The sequence below is a fragment of the Pteronotus mesoamericanus genome, unplaced genomic scaffold (genome assembly GCF_021234165.1).
Source record: "Pteronotus mesoamericanus isolate MK-2021 breed Mesoamerican mustached bat unplaced genomic scaffold, CSHL_Meso_final contig_94, whole genome shotgun sequence".
NCBI classification, from domain to species: Eukaryota; Metazoa; Chordata; class Mammalia; order Chiroptera; family Mormoopidae; genus Pteronotus; species Pteronotus mesoamericanus.
Window position 1 is genome coordinate 10,448,926 of NW_026555285.1, and position 20,538 is coordinate 10,469,463.

The 20,538-nt window shown below is 37.4% G+C and overlaps 1 pseudogene; it reads left to right on the forward strand.

Annotated features, from left to right (window-relative positions):
• Nucleotides 1-19,561: 19,561 nt before the first annotated feature.
• LOC129081030 (cleavage and polyadenylation specificity factor subunit 1-like) lies at nt 19,562-20,189 on the forward strand (annotated as a pseudogene).
• The last annotated feature ends 349 nt before the right edge of the window (nt 20,190-20,538 follow it).

Below are 20,538 nucleotides of genomic sequence, written 5' to 3' on the forward strand. Positions count from 1 at the left end.
AGCTATTATTAATATAGAAACTATATTAATGAGCTCAAACTGCTTGAATTCTTAAATGGTTTTGTAGAGAGGATTCTCTAGCAAACACTATAAAATACAATACATAATTTGAAATGGGGTACTCCCTTTGGATAATTCTTCTAAATTGGACAAATATTTTGGGACAAGGTTGGAAGGAAAACCCTGGTGGGAAAAGATCCACAGCCTTTATTGTTCTGATGTTCCTTGATTCCTGGTTCCCTTCTGCCTTTCTTATCTATCTTTGGTGGTTACAAAATTTGGAGCAAAGATAGTGTCCATCACCTAGACTTTGTCCTCAAGGACTACATTGATCCTCTAACCTGAATTCTTTCGGTTTTAAATTAAGAGAGCCAAAAGGATACCTTAAAGGGAATTCAGGAAAACAAAGAATCTTGACAACAATAAAAGAATGAAAAGAAAAGAAACAAATGAATTACGACAGCTCTAGAGGGCATGTGGATAGACTCGTTGAAGTCTTTTTTGGGGATCTTGTAGGAAGAACATGTTAAAGTTGATATTTTTCATCTCAGTGCTACAGCTTCTAAGCATTTGGGGAACAAATGTTACTATCTAACCCCCTGAGCAGAGTATCTGAGGAAGAAGGAGCTTGCATTCAGTAGAGAGAGAATCAAGACAATGAAACGAGTCTGTGAACTATGAGTGAATGATTTTTGAGTACAACAAAGGAGCATCCCTCAAATTTTCTCCAATCCTGGTTCTTGAGAAATGTATGCTAGGCTCATAATGAGAGAGGCAGTGATCAGAAGTGAGTTAGTGAGGACTGGCTAGAAGCACCAAGGATACAGTTCCCCTCTGTCTTAGGGCATTGTATGAGAGGATAATGCAGACAGGAGGGCATGGTGTGATGTGATAGGCATGGAGGCGATGGGATTTACATTCAAATGCAATGTATGTTGTGAGAACACTTAGAATAAGGCCAACACTGGAAACATGGAGAAATGTCTTTGCTGTGGCCTAGGCATCTTGTAGTTACGCTGAGAGGAGTAGAGAAGATCTTCAAAAACTATCTGGGATTTACTGGAGCTAGATCCTACCCCCTTTGCCTTAACATTGACTTTATGATAGGGACAGATTTATTGCTTTATTTTATTCCTGGGGCTCATTTACACTTCCAAGTTTATGTTGGAGAAACAAACTTTGGACAGAGAAGTGAGTTTACAGACAAGTTCAGCCTTCTAGGCTTACAGATTCCATTTCTGTACCTTCAGTCTGTCCTCTACTTTGTCCATGTACCCTTTGGCTCTGACAAAGATGCCATATGTGGGTATTTTTTAAGGATTTGTTACCATGAGTCCAGTATCGTGCTATCTCCTCTTCCTTTACTTTACCATTTCTAAGTTCCAGGGACTAGAAGTCATTATGTTTCCAATTCTAATTACTCAAATTCACATAGATAGTAAGATGCAGATCTAGGATGTGAACTTGTTCTGGTCTGTTTAATTACAAAACCCAGGCAGGCATGTAACCTATATACTCTACAGATTTTTTCTTTTTGTTTTTTGTGTTTTTTTTTTTTTTGTGGCTATAAATAAGGACACTTAGTGCAGGATTTGGCCCATTGAAGGTACCAAAAACATTAAGGGAAATATTTTTATTATGCAAAGAATACTGGCCCCTACACCTAGAACCTTAAAAGGAGATTTTCTCCAGCCCTCTATAGAACAGCTACAAATATGGAAGCTAGGAAAATGTTTTAGGTCAAGCAGATATTGATGTGGCCTGAATTTATTTCCTAGAGTTAAACATAGATATTCTCCCAGGTCAGTAAATCTAGAAACTAGATATTGGCAAAGAGTCAGTGTGGGAAATAAATTTGAATTCAATCAAGCTCAAAAAAAAAAAGTCTCCATGTAGAACAGCCTTAAACCATGCAGGATTTCTGCAGGTACCACTTATCACATTCCTTCCATGCCCACCCATAAGTCCTTCAGGATCCCTGGCTCTTCTCTGCTTCCCAACTTCATCCTTGCCAGTCATATTATTACCTCTGACTGCAAGCCTAAGGCCAGATAGGGAAGGCAAGCATTCTCTCCCATGCAAGTCCTTTGGGAAGAAGATGTTTTGCTATCAGCAGTCTCTCCTCTTCACTACCAAAGGTAAAAGTTTACATAAAACTTGATTTTCAGGATCTGAATCCACTTAGCCCTTCTTCCTGAGTGAGATAAATTATGAAGGGTACAAGGCCACCTCATTTTACCTCAACTTCTCAGGGCTGCTAAAAAGTCAATTAGAAGTCCATAATATTGTAATAACTGTGCATGATTACAGGTGGGTACTGGAAATGTCAAGGAGAATGATGTAAAGTATATGATTATCTAACCGCTAAGCTGTATACCTGAAAGTACTACAAAATAATATAAAGTGTCATTGAAAAATAAAATAAAAAAGAAAACTAATTTTGTAAATAACATCATAAAAAGAACAGAACTAATTGATCAAGAACATTATAGATTTGAGTTTAAGATTTTATTTTGAAATATTTTTGTTCTTTCCAAAGGAGAGTTAAAAATATATTAGGCATTTGAACCTGTCCCAAGTTATCCCAATACCTTTAGACATTATGAGAGATCTTTATTTCTACATCCAAAAGATTCTTCTGGAATCTATGGTATTGGGACAAAAGTCAGGGAGTCTGGACCAGTGCTGCCCTGCTTCTCTGATTATTCATCTGGAAGGGAAGTGGCAGGAAGATGCGTGAGTAGAGAATGAGCTAGATTCCTTTCTCCAGCTCGAGCTACGTGAGTGCCATGAGCCAGAGTTGCACAGTCACCCACTTTGTGGGTGCGTTACAATGGTTTGCATGACTGACTGCGTCACATTTATTTTCTTCTTTGCAAATCTCTGAAAAAATATGCTTTTCTTAATGTGTTAATAACGATCTTTGAAAGGAAAAATATATGTATAATAGAAATGAATAAATACAAATGTTATTCACACAGAAAAAATGTCAGAGCCACCAAGGGCAATTCCTTCTTAAGCAGCACAGCTTCCTTGAGTTCCTGGAGCCTGTGGTGGGAGGGCGGGGGAAGGGGTGTGGGCGGTCAGGTAGGAGTGGAGGCGGTGCCAGTTTCTGTCCTTCTTTAGTCACCTGTTCTACCTGGAGGATTGGTTTGAATTCACAAGACGGGATTATTACATTCTCTCCCCTCAGGCAAGGCTAATAATTCCCTAGCCCCGCCAATTTTAGATTCCCCGGGTATGCTCAGAACAATTATAAGTAAAGAAAACACCCAGTGCTCCTGCACTAATAAATTACACAGTGCTCACCTAATTAATAAGGTAATAGTGCCCTGTCAAATTATAACCATAAGGTATCAACCATTTACACAATCTACTCTTGAAGAATAGCAAGGGGAACTCAGTGAGTGCGGTAGGAGGCACAGCACAGGGCCGAAGGCAGGTGCACTGAGTTCTGACAGGTGTGACAGAGCGCATGGGCTAGCGTTTCCAGCAGCGGCCTGGGAGCTAATGACTCTGAGCCTTTCCAAGAATCACAATATTTTGAACAATCTTGGGCAAATCATTTAGGGATGTTAAGTCAGGAAGAATTGATCTCACCAATTTTGATAGCCCTATTAAATACTGATATATTCCTTTTGGTGTTGGTGGGACATACCATGACACTAAGCAGAACAGTGACCGATAGTTAAGGGAAATGAATCTATCTCTGTAAAGTGTTTTTCCTAACAAGCCCTGGAAAGGTAGCATTAGGCAACCGTGTCTAAATCTTGTTTTGTTGTGAAGCCCTCCCACTGGTGCATCGTGGATAACAGCAAGGTTAGAGCTTTCTGTTTCTGTAAAACATCTAGTGGCTGTCCTTCAGTCTAGGGAAAGACGCTGTGAAGATTGTTGTTTGATTTTAACATTTCTGTGTTGAGACTTAGTAATAATGTTAATAAACCACAAAATGTACTCCGCAGGCAGCTTGCCCTGGAAGGCACCTATCCAAACATTCATGCATTCCGAAGGCTGATTCTATTTTAGATCTCTGCAAATGAAAGAAAAGCAAGGTCTCACTATGACTGAGAATGCAGTTCTTAAATGATTACTTTTTTTAAGGGGGAGAGGCAATAAGTATGTTGTGTTTCTCATTCCTTGTAGGTTATTTCCTTCTCTACATATTTTATCTAACTTCTCTTGCTGCGACATGTTTGCTTTCTAACCCTCAGTCTCTTTTCTGTAGTCCCCCTTGTATATAAAACTTAGTTTATGTGGAATTGGAAGACACTCTCAGGGCACGCTGTCCTCACAAAGAACCCCCTAGGACATACTCTATTCATAACCAGGCCTCCCATGAATGATCTAGACTGTCAGATCATAACCCAGGCTAAGGGTAGCACATGAGGAAGTTGCTGTCTGCTGGTATTGAGCTGGGGCGCCCAGGACCTTTGACCAGCTTCATACTTCTACCAGAGTTTCAAGGATGCAGACACCTCATGGCTACTGCAAGAAAATCATAGTCTCCTGGTGCGTGAGGCTGGATCACTCAGAACCACAAGGATACCTTTCACTGGGCCTAAGGTGTAGTAGGAAATAGTGTACTTCTAGAGTAAATTTCAAAATGTAAGCAAGGTCAAGCCCTAGGGAAAGCATGTTAATACAGAGAAGGGGGCTGGGAATGGTCTCCCCATTGCCTAGAACAGCTTGTCTAAGGATTGAGTTGTGTCCCCTACAGAGTTTATGTTGAAGTCATAAGTCCACAATATATACGAATTTGACCTTATTTGGAAATAGGGTCCTTGCAGATATAATTAGTAAAGATAAAATTATTAAGGTGGGCCTTAGTCTAACATGGCTGGTGTCTTTATAAAAGGGAAATTTGGACACAGACACATTCAGGAAAACACCATGTGAAGATAAAGATGGAGATGGGGGCTATGCTTTTACAATCTAAGCAACGCCAAACATTTCGTATGTGTATTTTTCTCTGCTCACCACTGGAAGCTAGGGGAGAGAAGCCTGGAACAGATTCTCACAGGCCTCAGAAAGAACCAACCCAGCTGGCACCTTGATCTGAGACTTCTACCTTCCAGAGCAGTAGATAATAAATTTCTGTTGTTTTAGTTACCCAGCTTGTGTGTACCTTGTTACCACAGCCCTAGCAAAGTAATACAGGTACCCATGCCAAACCTTCTGTAAAACCGAGGCAGTAAAGATGCCATAATCCTGAATTGTTTTGAGGGATATATTCAAATACTTAGTACAGTTCATGACATACATTTGAAGTTGAATACATTTTGGCTACTGTTATTATCTAATTATTATACCCAGCATTATATCTGTCTGAAGATTATCCCTATTCCCCCTTCTGTAATTCTCAACACAGTTAGAATATTAAGTTCTGATATTGGTTGAAAGCTAACTCCCTCAGCTGTGCAGAATGATTCCTTGGTTTATAAATTCAAGTTTTAATTTCAGAGCTAAGTTAAGGAGATCTGAGCCTGCCACTGTGCCAGTGTAGAAAGGAGGGGTGTAACGCAATATGATATACTTGCATTGGGAGATGGTATGGCGGATTAAGTCACCTCCTCTAACTTAATCTTTAAAGCTACTTATGGAATGTTTTTGTTGGTACAGACAGGGCTTCCACAATTAAATTACCATACGTGAAAAAGGTTTCATTATGACATGATTCTAGTCTATTGAAATAGGCAGCAAATAAGCAGTGTAGGCTCCCTGGCTGAAGCCTACATTACTGAGACCAGCATTCTTTTCAATAGGTGGAAGAAGATCAACCTTCAGATAGCTCTAAAATAACATGTTCTCAAGAATAGGTAAATGGTAAGTTGTGCTCCACAACTCATTAAAAATGAAAGGTAACCATTGAGAAGACTGAATTATGAAAAAATATGGCAGGCTATTGGCTGCTAGACACTCCCGTGTGTTGAGGGAGGGAGAGAGGCAGAGAGGCAGACTTTGAGTAGCTCAAAGCCTTTGGGATTAGGGAGGTTTTCATGCTTTCCTAATTCTAGAATGATAGCTGGTCCAGATCTGTCATCTCTATCATCCTCTATCAGCCAGTCTTCCTATCTCAAATAAAGCATTCATCTCAAAAGACTGCTTGGGGTCTAGTGAAACGATGTGGACCCAGATAAACGAAATGCCTTCTCAGGGGCTTGTCATAATTCTCCGGGTGCAACCCTGTTATGGTTGGCAGAGCTGTTTTTGTGTCCTTTGGGTTGCCAATCTGAGATAGAATCAGAGATACTTAAATAAATACTGACCCAAATTTAAAGTATGATTTTCTGAGGTCAGTGACCTTGCTTGACCAAATTGATCTTTCTTTAAAATGTGTTTCTATTTTGTGGTTTTGTCTACTTCAACTCACTGGGAAAAAGCTTCCAAATTTTTCAAATCTGGTTTTATTTTGCATTTGCTATTTGAAAAGTAGCTGTTTGGAATAATAACTAAAATAAAATTATATTAGACAAATGGTTATTTCCAACCAATGTGCCGTAGGAAATAATCAATAGCTCTGCTGTTGGAAAATCAAATACGTTGGTATTAATATTACTATTGTTTTCCTCTTTCCACTAACATTTTAGATTGTACCTCTAAAGCATTTATTGTTCAAGGTTAGCAATCTTATTTCCAATGTGTCTTAGTAATTCAACATTAATATTTTATAAGCTGCTAATTGTTGTCTCCTGCATATGTTATATAATTTCATTAGTTTGTGTTTGTTTGCATATGCATATATTATTTCTTTTCAGTAATAAGAGGTCAGTGTTTTTTAATATATTAATCTATTTCTGTTTGCATATGTATATTTTTCTCTGCTCACTAATAGGCTGTCACTGTATGTTTGTATATTTATATATTTTATGGTGATGTTTGCTATTAGTTAAAATGCACACATTTTATTTTCTAAACATAATTTATTTTTATGCATTTAATATATAAAAATTATTCATGGAACAAACAACCAAGAAACATTAGCGAATACCTAACTGAACTACCTACGGCATCACTAGTCTCCATTGTGAGAATTCTCTCCAAAGTGACTTATAGTCAGTTTTGCCGTGGGCTTAAGATTTTATTTAATCAACGCAATGTCGTCACATACCCTTCTGGCTACGCTTGGCACAGTCTGTATCAGTGATATATTTGGAAAAGGCTCATAAGCTCATATTTTTCTGATTCAGTGGTGAGAGCTTTTCAATTTAAATTGAGCATATGTATTATGTTCCAGAACATAAAATCTGGTTACAAACTGAAACCTTCTTGTACTCTCCTACCCTTTCTCAGGCTCCGCATCTGCCATGTTTATGTCCCTGAGGCAACCACCTCCAACCACTTCCCCACAACTCTGGCAGAGCTACTCATAGTCATGGTTTGTTGGCCCCCAGAAGGTTAAGAAGGTGAAGAAGGTTAACGAGCCATTGGGGAGGACTGAGGCTGACATGCTCCATGTCTTCTGTTTTTATTAATAATTCTTCTCATTTCTAGTTCTTCAGTTGGTTATTTGTATAACTCTGAATACTGTGCTTCTGTACCACAATTTATTGACTTCAGATAGTATCTATTGCCACTTTCTTGTGAAAGATGAGGAATACAGCATACTTACACCGGCCTGTGTCTTTCTCTCCTCTTATCAGTTTGTTACTTATTATTTTTAGATCTTCTACTGGCTACCTTTATGATTTCAGGTAATGACTTAAATCTCTATTTCTTGATATATAAAACATAAGCAATGTCTCTTGACACCTTATTACATAAGATGATATATATATGTTTCTCCCTCCAAATTTTATCAGCTTAACAATCATTTTTACATTGTATACTTATAGCATTTCAAATTTGTGAGGCTGTATTTAGGTGTAGGGCTTTTGTTTTCTTTTAAGGCCAGTGAGTTCTTTCAAACTAGACTATCCTTTTTTTTTTAATTGGGAACTTTTATTTTCATTTTCTGAAAATTATTATCTTTCATTCTTTCTAGTTTCTCCTTCTGGAATTTTGATTAAATGAATATATTGGATTTTTTGAAGTGAAGTTTTCATCTTTTTGTAATTTTGCTCTGTGTTTTAGGAGATTCCCTCACCTTTATCTTCTATATTTTCTGTTGAATTTTTCATTCATGATCAAAATTTTAATTTTTAATTCCCTTAGGTTTCTATTATTCATAGATTCCTCTTCTAATTTATGGATGCATTACATTTTCAAATATCTTTGAGTTTACTAATTATATATAGAAAGTTATCGTTAATTCCTAAGTTATCTCTACTTAATTTGGGATTATTTTTCCAGCTTTTCTTCCTGGACTGTTCATATCAATGTCTTCAATACTAGGTAGCTGGCAAGGGCTACTGGCACTGTGTGGGTTTGTTTCCCCCAAAGGGCTTTCCTTACAAAGGAGTGGCTGCAAATTCAGTGCCCTTGGGCCAGTTACGTCAGCCTCAGTCCTCCCCAATGGCTTGTTGACCTTCTTCAGAAGCTGGCCTCCTTCTTCCTTCTGGGGGCCAATGCTACTACTGTTAGCATCTCTGCACAGAGTTACAGGGAAACAAACGTGCTGTACCGATTTGTAGTTACATTGATTGATGTTCTACTCCTCCTCATATTTTGAGAGTCCAAATCTCTTCAAGACTCTGTGATGAAGAGTGGTTTCTACTTCCACTGCACCCCTCTCTTAAGCCATCCTCTGAGCAGGTTAATTTTAATATGATTCTGTTTATTTCTATCTTTCAAAAATTCAGCAGTGTCCACTAATGAAGATCAAACTTCTATTCACAATGCTTTCTTAGATCAATTTTATTTTGTATAACATCTATGATATTTTACTATGATTCTTTTTGAGAATGTGGGAGGAAAGGTCTGTACTCAGTCTACCTTCAGAAGTCCCTTGTGAGGTAGATACAATTTATGACTATCTTGGGATGCAGCTCTTGGAAACACTGGTTTTTCTGTTGTTTCTTCCTGCTTCTTTCAGAGGGGAGCAGCATCAAAACCCAGATCTACTTCTAGGGATATACTTCAAATGAAAAGTGTGCTCTTTTGTTATGGAAAATGTGAACACATACAAAAGTAAAGAGAATAGTATGATGAACCACCACTTCAACAAGTATCTCATGAGCAGTCTTGTTTCCTTTTCACCTCTTATCTACTATAGTCTGTACATGGAATTACTTTCAAGCAAATCTTAGGCATCACACCAGAATAAAAACTAGCAATATAGAAATAGATTTTCAAGCCAGACTTCAGAGGCCACTTTTATCCCTCCTCCACCTTGTTTCCTACCTGCTATTAGGAGAGGGACATCATATGGCCACTGATATCTGGGCTGCTCCCCTTGACCCACACAGACACGAGCAATGTCATGGACAGCTGAGAATGATGTTTTTTCTCCTAATTCTAATTTGTTTTTTAAAATGAAAGGGTAAGAATATTTAGAAATACCAAAAGCAGTTAAGTAGAATATAATAACTTTAAAATGGTATATAAAGCTGCTTCTCATACTCTGGCAGGGGGGCTATTGTTTTCCTCTGGGCTTCTAGCACCACATAAACTTTTTACCTACTTATTGGAAGCACAAAGGCAGTGTCTAGTACAAACTCAGTTATTGATCTCGATGGACTAGTACACATTTCCAAATAGATATTATTTCAGAATTTTAAATTTGTTTTAACCTCAAAGTCATCTTCTTTAAAGGACCAGAATGAGCCAGAAGTTTTCAAGCCAGTGCTAGTTGAAGGCTCTACGTCAGATTGCATTATGGGCCTAACAGAAAATATTTCTGAAGGTAACTAGTATTACCCTTTGTCTCTGGCATAGAAAAATACATCTACCTAAAAATAAAAAGAAATCTCAATGACATATAATGTCAGATGTTGCTCAGTATTATCATCTTTTTTAAAGTTTCAATTATCATGTCTATATAAATAATTCCCATATCTCTATTTTCAGCTCAGATTTGTTACTCAAATTGAAAGCTTTTTATCTATTGGGTTGGCCAAAAAGTTTCCTTGGTTTTTTCCCATAAGATAGCTCTAGTAGTGCTTAGTTGCCTTTAACTTAATTTGAAACAATTTTGTTAGATTGTATTGTGACAGCTGTCATATCAGCATGCATTTAAAAAAGAACTTATCAAACTTGGTACATTTTTGTGTAGCCATTTTAATATTGAAGATGGAAGAATATGTGCAACATTTTCTGAATATGCTTTATTATTTCAAGAAAGGTAAAAATGCAACTGAAACACACAGAGAAAAAGATTTGTGCAGTGTATGGAGAAAGTATTGTAACATAAAACATGTGAAAAGTGTCTTGCAAAGTTTCATGCAGGAGATTTCTCACTGAATGATGCTTCACAGTTGCGTAGACCAGTTGAAGTTGATAATGATCAAATCGAGACATTAACTGAGAACAGTCAACGTTATACCACACAGGAGATAGCCAACATACTCAAAGTATCCAAATCAATAAAGTTATTGGTGAAAATAAGAAATGTGTTTTGTATTTTACAGAAAAAAATACAGACTTTTTGGCCAACCCAATACTTACTGGAAACACCCATGGCGATACCTATTACACAATAGGGACTCCAATACTGAACTTGATGGACTGTTAGACAGTTCCACATAGATATTATATCAGAATTTTAAATTTCTTTAAACCTCAAAGCCACCTTCTTCCATTTCCACAGGTTTCTAGTGGCACGACTGTTGTTTTTGGTTGAGCAGGTGCTAACTGTGGTTCTTCCCTGTCCTTCATTTAGCACATCCAATTATCTACCAAGGCCTGTTCCCTTCCTTAGTATTTTCTCCCATATACACTTTTCAATTTCCTCATTCACTACCTTAGTTCAGCCCCTCATTAACTCCTGCCTGGAATAGAGCAGTAGCCTCCTGACTGGTCCCTCTTGCTCCAGTCCTTCTTCTTACATTCTATCCTGAGATTGTGTCTGGAAAATCCACTTTGGTTATTATTCCCCCTCACACTTCTGACCAGAAACCCTCAGTGATACCTCATTGCCTGTAGAAGAAAATCCAATGCCTTTGTCTGGCATTGCAGGCTCTCCACACTTCAAAATTAGCAAACCTTTTCAGTCTTCAGATCATATATCTCAACTTAATCACTTTGTCTATTTGTTTTTCGTCTTTATTGTCTGCCACTCCCAATGGAAATAAGCCCCATAAGGCTTATGTGTACCCTAGTAATGTACCCATCCATCCACAGTGCCTAACAATGCTTGGGACAGAGCAGATATTAAATAAAAATAATATATTAAATGAATGAGTATTTTTCACTGTACTCTGCAACTCTGTAATTCTACACGGAACCAATCTCAATTACTTACTATGTCTTCAATTACAAAATGGTATTTACTATCTCCTCATTTTGTTTTTTTCTCTTCTTTCTCTTTGGAATGTTCTCATCCTCCCTTCATCTGTACTTTCAAGATCCACCTCTAAATCTATATCCTACAAATTTCCTTCCCTGATTTGCCCTCTAAAGGTCCTGGTACTTCATTTGGACAGCCTCAAAGCATTTGTCACATCCTGCTTTATCCTGTACTTGTTTATGCATGTATCTTGGTTTTGTTAAAAATTGTAAACTCCTAGAGATTGGGAAGCATGTCCCATGTTTTGGAAGGATGATTCTCACTTTTTTGTATCTTCCACAATTGTGGTAACCACCAAGGATGTTTGAATCACTCACACTTGCTTTCACTGGTAAATGAGAAGTTGAAATCTATAAATATTTCAAGCCTTTTTTCTCTACTTACTCTCCAAATCCCAGCTATGTTCTTTATAACGTCAATCATTGACTAGCCATTGAGTTTTCTTCTATTTTCTGTACATTATATATTTATGATGTGGTGAAATTCATCACTGGCATGGGGATTTGCTGACCCAACATGATGTGTTTTTAGACTTAAACTCCTATAATTGACTCTTGGGTTTCTGTTCACTCATTATTAATCTGGATAGATTCATGCTACTGAAACTGAGCTCCAGCACTGAGAAAAACACTGTAGAACAGCTTCTGAATTTAATATCTTTAATTTGAAATTGCATTAGACTTTCTAAGTTGTAAAACATGGGAATTTGAGAGCCAGATCTGCTACTTGCTAGCACTATAACTTTGGCCAAATTCTCCTCTCTCAGACTCAGCTTCTTAACCTGTGAAGTGGGGATAATAATAGGGCCTCATTCAGAGGTTTGTTGTGAGGATTAAATGACTTAATACAAATAAATTAATTGTACCTAGCATGCTAGAAGCAAGCATACAACAAAAGTTCACTTAAAATTTTTTTTTTTTAGGGAAAGCCATTGGAAAGGAGCCCATTTCAGGAGCTTATATAGTCCTGGGTAAGGACCTCATAGCCCTGAGTTAGATGTGAAGGCCAAGGTGACTTTTCTGATTGGAGCCTCTCTTGCTACAATGGCTTTAGGAAAAGCTTCAGCTTTTAACATGACCTATTATATAGACACTATTTATATTCCTTTCTAGCCATGCTGAATATCTTTTGCTTCCTCTAAAGGGTTGTACTTTCTCTCCTCTCTGGTTTTTTGTATATAATGGTTGTATGAGCAGCACCTTTCCAAGTTTAATGTCAGTTTCTCAATAACATCTCTTTTGATAACTGTTTTCACCATACCTAAAATTAGGTGTACTTGTATTTCCTATGAAATGGTGATAACCAAAGATGGCATTAAAAATATTTAACAATCAGGGTAGCATCAGTATGCTCAGTAAGACTATATAATTGTCATGACCCTGGAGTAAGATCTTAAGAGCCTCTGGCTTCATTCCTTTAGTTGGAGTGTGAGGTGCTCTTGATCATCCAGGAGAGAGGCTGAGGGAACCAGGTTGATGCAGGGAGGCACTCTGGGGCCCAGTGTAGGAACTGTATACCAGGCAAGATAGAAGTAGTGAACTGTGTTAATAGCTGGGCTCCATGGCATTTCTTAATAGCTGAAGATCAGTCTTGACTATGGCCCACTATACTTCCACTATCAAAACACTTGCCATACTAATTCTAATTGTTTATTTTCTTGGACAAATTTCCTGCCAAACTTTGACTTTTAATTGATATATCTTTTTCATAATTGTCTTAGGTTGGCTTTCCCTGAAAGTGGAGCCAGAGCCAAGGGCTTGAAGCAGTTAGTTTCTTTGGGAATTGATCTCAGGAAAAAGAACTGAAGGAGTGGGAAGAGAGAAGAGAAAGAAAAAAAGCCCATATTAAGGGTACATTTTGTAAGTCACTGCCATAAGCAGTAGGGACTTAATTCTCTGCTGGTAGCAAATGGAATTCCTCTCAAAACTGTCTTCTCAGCGAGGGAAGGCTGGAACATTTATGCCCAGGCTCACATCTTCCTTGGTTTGAGGAAGCATTTACTCCCCTGCACTTCTAGATTGCATGTATGTGTGGACAGAGGAGAATTGGCAGCATTAAAAGAGATCCTGGGGCAGTCAGCAGAAAGGTACAAGGGCAAGCATGGAGTGGACACATCAGTGGAGTGTGAGTCTGTACATGCACAGAACTGTCCACTGTAGCTCCTGCTGAAATCTGAGGTGGCAAGGAATTGGATATGGGGTACCAGAGATACCTATTATAATGATACACTGGTACGTTGAAGCCTCGCTTTCTTTTGTGAAATTAAAAAAAATATATATATATCTTGCTAAGTTCCATGCTTTTCATGTTCTTCCTCAACTCTTTCTCAGCTTCCCTTTTATACACTGAAAGACTTAACAAATAAATACTGAACATCTAATACATGTAAGATTTTGTTGATGGCTCCTGTGATAGAGCAGTGAGAAGTGCTAGCTCTTGCTCTTCATAGAGCTTCAAAACTACCAGGACCTGACCAAGTGCTCCATAAATGGCTTCAGAGCATTGCACATCATTTTTAAGTGTTGAAATAGTGGTTTAGTAGAGCATTGGATACAACGGTGTTCCGTGAACCTTGATCTTTGTTACCCATTCTATGCCTGGGTTTCCTCACATCTTGAGTGGAAATTATGTGACTTATGTTTTAGTACTTTGGACTATGTTGAGAGGACACAGGGAGGCAATGCCTATGTAAGTTTGATGTAGTACTGTCAACACACTCTTTTTGAAAATGTGAATGAATGGGTGAAATAAGAAAACAACTGAAATATATGATGGTATTGAAAATTCCCCCTTTCTCTAATTTTGAAATTTTGAGGTTAAGATTTATAAAGTGCATCTTAATCTCAACAAAACAGGGAAGTACAGCTCAGGTTTATTGTGATGTACACTAATCCCATAGACCAGGGGCTTTCTTAGGAGACCAGCAGAGACAGGGAAGAATGTTTATTGAGCATTTGCTATTAACTCTAGTGGGCTAGGCAGTTCACATTAGTATCTCCAGGCAAAGCCATACATGGAAGTATCTTGTTTTTGGTCCCCACCTTCCCTATGTGATGTCCTTAGAGCCCCTAAGTGGTTCTTTTCCCTTTGTCACTTCTCACCAGTCAAGGCTCAATGGATGTAAAACTTGTCACCTCCTGTTTGACATTGTTATACCTTCTGCATCCCATGACTTCACAGTCTGCAATGAATAAGGTTAATGTATTTAAAATACCATCTCTGTTAAGGTATTCATAAAGGATACTGACATTATGAGAACTTTGTATCTCAATTCAAATAACAATCCCAAGGCTGAGAATTTCGGGCAATAGCATTCAGGGGGAGATAAATTTGGAGGACAAAGTAAAGATTATGCTACTTCTTATATGACAGCACCTATACCACCCTTCTACAGGGCTCACCCTGCTTACATCATAATGTTCAGAAACCTGTGGTATAGTTTAACTCTATGAGAAGGGCAAATTTCCATCATAATTTTCAATTCTCATGTGTCTGATTGCAGTAAGACAATGACCTTTCCACATGTTAAAATGGGACATTAGCAAAAGTAAGAAAAGTACAAGAGAGAAAAGGTCATCTGAAATCAACAACATTTTACTTATGAGTTCCCTAGATTTCTAGGTAAGTGGAGATAATCTTAATAATAGTGTCCATTTTTTTCTCTGACTATACTATTTGTTGTGGATTTCTAGACAACTGAGACAGTCTTTGGTAAAAGGATAATGAATGATAATTCTGATCTCAAGTACTTTATTTTATTTTTTTATTTATTGATTTTTTTAGGAGGGGGGAAGATTAACATAAATTTTTTGTTCCACTTATTTGCTCCTTCATTGGTTGTCTCTTGTTTGTATCCTGAATGGAGATCACACCCGCAACTTTGGTGTATTAGGATGATGTTCTGACCAACTGAGCTACCCTGCCATATTGTCAGGGTAGTCAATATTGACTTTAAATATTGACAATGCTATCCCTGTCTCAGACTCACTCATTTAGTTTTCAAAATTGCTATCTCTTTAAAAAAGATTCTACAACTGAATAATCTATTTCCTCTATTGCAATATATGTTTTCATTATGATTACCATTATTTAAGTGCCTTTTCCATGTATGCATAGCACAAGTTTTAACCTTTTTAAAAACCATTGTGAAGACTGAGAGACAATCACACACACCTTCCAATATGTTTAAGTTTGAGTTAAAATAATTTTCTGTAAGAAGTGTTTATTTTTACAACATGAAACTACATTCAAGTGCAGTTGGATTTGGGTTTCAACAGAAGTGTCAAAACAACATCATCAGCAGAAACTATTTGCTTTTGTTTTTCAGGACTCTACCACTGGCTTAACTTGGAGTTGAATTTCACAATTAATCTTTTTTCTGGACAAGAGCACTTCTTAAAAAAATGCATTTTTTGATTTTATAATTTAACATATCCAATGAGAAACAAAACCTTAGGCAAAACACCAACAGCTCTTAAGTAACCTTTAGACTTTTCTACTACAAAAGAGGCTCATAATCTGAAAGATATAGAATCTGACACATTACTAAGTACAAAATTGTCACCTCAAAATGTGATCGATCAATCCAAAATGGTTAGAGAGGAAGCAATCACTTAGTTCAAATTCCAATGACTCCTGTGGTTTGTACAGCATGCTGTTACCTCTAGAGTGGAACAATCTGTCTCCCTGTTGTAGAACTGTATTCAAATGAACTCTGATCAAAGTAGACATTACGTATTTTTTCTCTTCTTCTTCTAACTAGCTTTTACTTTAGTTGGACTTTGCAGATATCAGAAGAGAACAATGACCAGGCCATTTTTTTTTATATCTTCTTATTCTGCCCTACTTTCTATACATTTGGATGCCAAGCCAAACTATAAATTCATTTTGATCATGTCTACCACTTAATTTTAAAAGAACAAAATTTAACCTTACTTTTCCCTTATGGCAATTAAACTGGATAAGCAACAAAACAGATTTTGAAAATAAGGCAGCATTTTCAAAATTTGAATCAAGACTTGTGATCAAATATGTGTAGTAAATCCCATATCCAGTGGTACTCAAAGTGTGGTCTGTGGATGGATGCCAGTTAATGACTTGTTTCCTGTCTGTGGTGCGATACAGACAAAAACTGAGAGAGAATAAACAAGTAAAAACTTGAGTAGAAATTTCACATCTATTAAATCTAATAATAAAAATTGATCGGATTTTGAATGCATTTTTTGTTTTTACTTCAGTTTTCTAGTAAATTACTATATTTTAGTAAAATAAATGCTTCTCTATGAATTGGGAAATAAAACAATTCTTCACCACATATAGGGAGAGGAACACCAATATATATTTTTATCCTCCCTTAGAGATTCATAAGGTATGATATGTGGTAAATTAGACTCTCAGACGTCATTCAGTAGAGAGACTCATTCAACTCAGTGTTTCACTGAACTAAGAAAACAACTGAAATGTATGTAGTATAGTATCTAAAATCCCCTTTCTCTCCAATTTTGAGACTTTGAGATTAAGATCTATAAAGCATGTGTTAATCTAAAACTACAAAACAGGGAAGGCTTATAACTTTTTTTCTTTTGGTTACTTCTATTAATATTTTATGTAATTGATGTTCTACAGAACACATTTTGGGAAATGTTGAATTATGATGAGTAATGTCTGTAAGTAATTTTATCTTTTTAAAAGGATAGTAACGTATTATCAAAAATGTACTAAAAGGAGTCAGTAAGCAATTACCACAAGTTACCATGATGCCATATTATAATCAGAAATATGTGTTTTAGCTATTTAACTAAGGCATGAAAACAAGTAGAACCTATTCACGTACATTTAACATATACAAAAGTGTTAATCCACATAAGGATGAACTAATTTTACCTTAGATAAAGAATAAAAAATAAAAATAATGGGGGGATATTAGGACTGTTCATTCATGTCACAAAATAGAAGGACACAGAGACCAATTTCCATGCATGACATGTTCGAGCTGGCGATCGTGTTGTGAATTCCCATTACATTCACACCCATGTCTTTAGCTGTCTAAATTTGGGTGATATTTGGAAGACCTCAAAGCAGAGTCTAGAGCTTTGGTTTACATAATCAAGAGGCTTATCACTAACACTCTGAAATAATCCAAACAAGAAATGCAATTTCTTGCATTCCCAGTGATACAGGGGCCCACACCATCTTAAGTGACAAATAATCTGAACCAAGTCAAACTGAAACTGCAGAAAGAAAACAGAGAAGTGACAAATAATCTGAACCAAGTCAAACTAAAACTGCAGAAAGAAAACAGAGAACATAGTTAATTTCTTCAAATGAGGAATTTAAAAGTAAGGCTGCTCAGGGATAGCAATGAGTGGAGATATTTCCTGGGGACCAAAGGATGATGGCTCACCACACAGGGTGGTGTTTTCTTGGGGAAGTCCCTGTGGTTTTGGGATTAGTCCTTCAGCGCTGGAAACATAATCTTATTAGTACTTCACAAATGACAGGTCTTAGGATGCTAATTAGTGATATTTAGCTCACAACAACCCTGAAGATTAAAATCAGGTACATGGCAGAACAGTGGTAAAGAGTACACATTCCAGATACATGTTTCTTCCTAGGTTCAGATCCTTGTATCTCCACTAACTAGTTGTACGACCTTGGATAAGTGACTTAGCTCTCAGTCCTGTTGACAGGACTGAGCAAGATAATAAAGGATGCTGTTTGGCATGCAGTATGCAAAAATGGTTAGCTATTATAATTTATGTTGATAAATGCAATGTCCTATGGACTATATATTCAAATTTACTTGATTAGCTTATCTCACCTTGTAGGCAAGCTACATAGGAAGCCAAATTATCAACAGCTGCTTAGTAATGATGGCACTGGAAGAAATTACTTCTGTCTGCATGCTTTGTAGAACAAGTCTATGAGCACATTACACATCTATTTCGGTGCCCTTTGAATCAGATTCATGGATGCAGCTGGCTACAAGCTTCTAGTAGGTTATGGGCAAAAGTTGTTTTCCTGAGAGATCTGCTTCTTCATGGTGAGCGTGTATGCCTATGTTCTAAACCCCTATTTGCTCATTTTAAAAAGCAGCCCTAAGAGGCCAACCTTATTTCCATCATCACATAGGTCATCTTACTGTTGCCCCACCATATTCTTACCTTCTATGAGATGTGCAGACTCAAAATAAATCTAACAGTGAAGACTGAGAGTTCTATTCACAAACAACCTATATGTAAAAAGATAGTTCATTTTGAAGATTTGTAGAAACAAAGTCACAATTTTAGAAATTATTTATAAATTTTGAGTGCAATTAAATTTATTCTGTTGCCTATTGAATTGAAGCCTTTAGGATTTATCCAAATTATCAAGTGTCTGCTTTATCATTTTGGTCCAATTATTAAAGAAATGGATGGAGAGAACTGTATACTAAAAATGGGCGGATTTATGGTATATAAATTATTACCTCAATAAAGCTATTTTAAAAACAGAGAAAAAATAGAAATTGATGGAGCATAGAGAAAACCATGCCCACCAAACAAGGAATCTCAGAACAATCCTGAAACACTTGACTCTTTTGTGATACTCTGGTCAATGTGGTAGGATTTGTGACATTTGATCATCTTTTTATGCAGGGTTCCTCATAAGTGACATGAACCTGTGTTGACATTAAAGTTGTGCATGAAAATTCTCACCCATGGTTCAGCCAAGATCACAGTATTTTTGTGATCTTGTTAAATAATGTTGAATGGCTACAACTAAGCTTGTTCTTTTTCTTTCTTTTATTTATGAATAAGGTGGATTGAGTTGTGTATGGACTGCTTTTGCTTACTATTCAAAATCAATGTCCATGATTGCTGCAATTTAGCACTGAAAAATCAACAGATTCTGTCTTGCACTGTAGAGACAAATATTAAGAAGGGTGAATATTTCTATTCTTTATTATCTTCGTGTAACATGGCAGATAGTTTTTGCACAACATTCATTTGCCTTAAATTCTAAGATTAGTGTATATGAAAATAAACTTTTAATGAGCAATCTAGTGAAGAAAATAGACTCCTATTCAGATATTGCATTGTCTTTTCTTCCCACTTTTATTACCTTTTAAAAGTAATCCCCATCAGTTGTACATCCACCAGATAATCAGCCAAGAACTTCATCCTGGCCTCGTATGTCATGAAGAACATCTCGCTGCTGTGCTGCAGGGAGGCAAGCAAGATGCTAAGCCTTGTGGCCGGGGATGCAAATCCCCTGGAAGTGGACAGCATGGAATTCATGGTGGACAGTGCCTGGCTGTGCTTCGTGGTGTCTGACTATGCCTACAACCTGATAGTGTACATGTACCAGCTGGAGGCCAAGGAGAACTTCGGTGGTATGTACCTGCTGCACTGGACAGACTTTCATGTGGGTGGCCCGCCTTCTGGAGGACCCTTGCTGGGGGAAGGATGCGGGTTGCTGAGGGGCCTGGTGAGAAGTTGGTCCTGTGGAAGAATAAGCACATGAGGCGGTTTGCCACACTTGATGGTGGCATCGGGCCCCTGTTGCCCATTCAGGGGAAGACCTACCAGTGGCTGCTGATGCTGCAGAATGAGTGGATCACCATGCCACCCACTGTGCTGGCTTCATCGTGGACCTGTGCACCCTGTTAAATTCCATGTGCAATATCTTGGACCATAAGCTGCTTAACTGTTACCTGTACCTGAGCACCATAGGGGGTGGCGAGTTGGCCTAGAAGATTGGCACCATGCCCAACATCATCCTAGATGACCTGTTAGAGATGGGCCACGTTATCGTCCACTTCTAGACCCCTGCATTTGGCCACCACTCCTGTGCCCTGCCCACACCCTTTTTTTTGTACAAACTTCAAGGAAAAAGATTTGTTTGATTTGAGAAAAAAAATCTCCATCATTTCTACTTGGCAATGAACCTCCAGCATCACACTCAAAATCAACTTAGAGCTCTCATTATGTACATTCTTTATCCAAATCCAAACAAATACCTTGATTTTCTTATTATCCAAAATGTCCTCCTAAAGAGAAAAAGTACAAGTATGTATGATTGCTTTCAAATCTTAGATGAGGTAAGTTCAATGTTCAATAACTTCATTAAATAAGGTCTAAATTTTATGGTGCAAATGCCAGGCTTCACAGGTC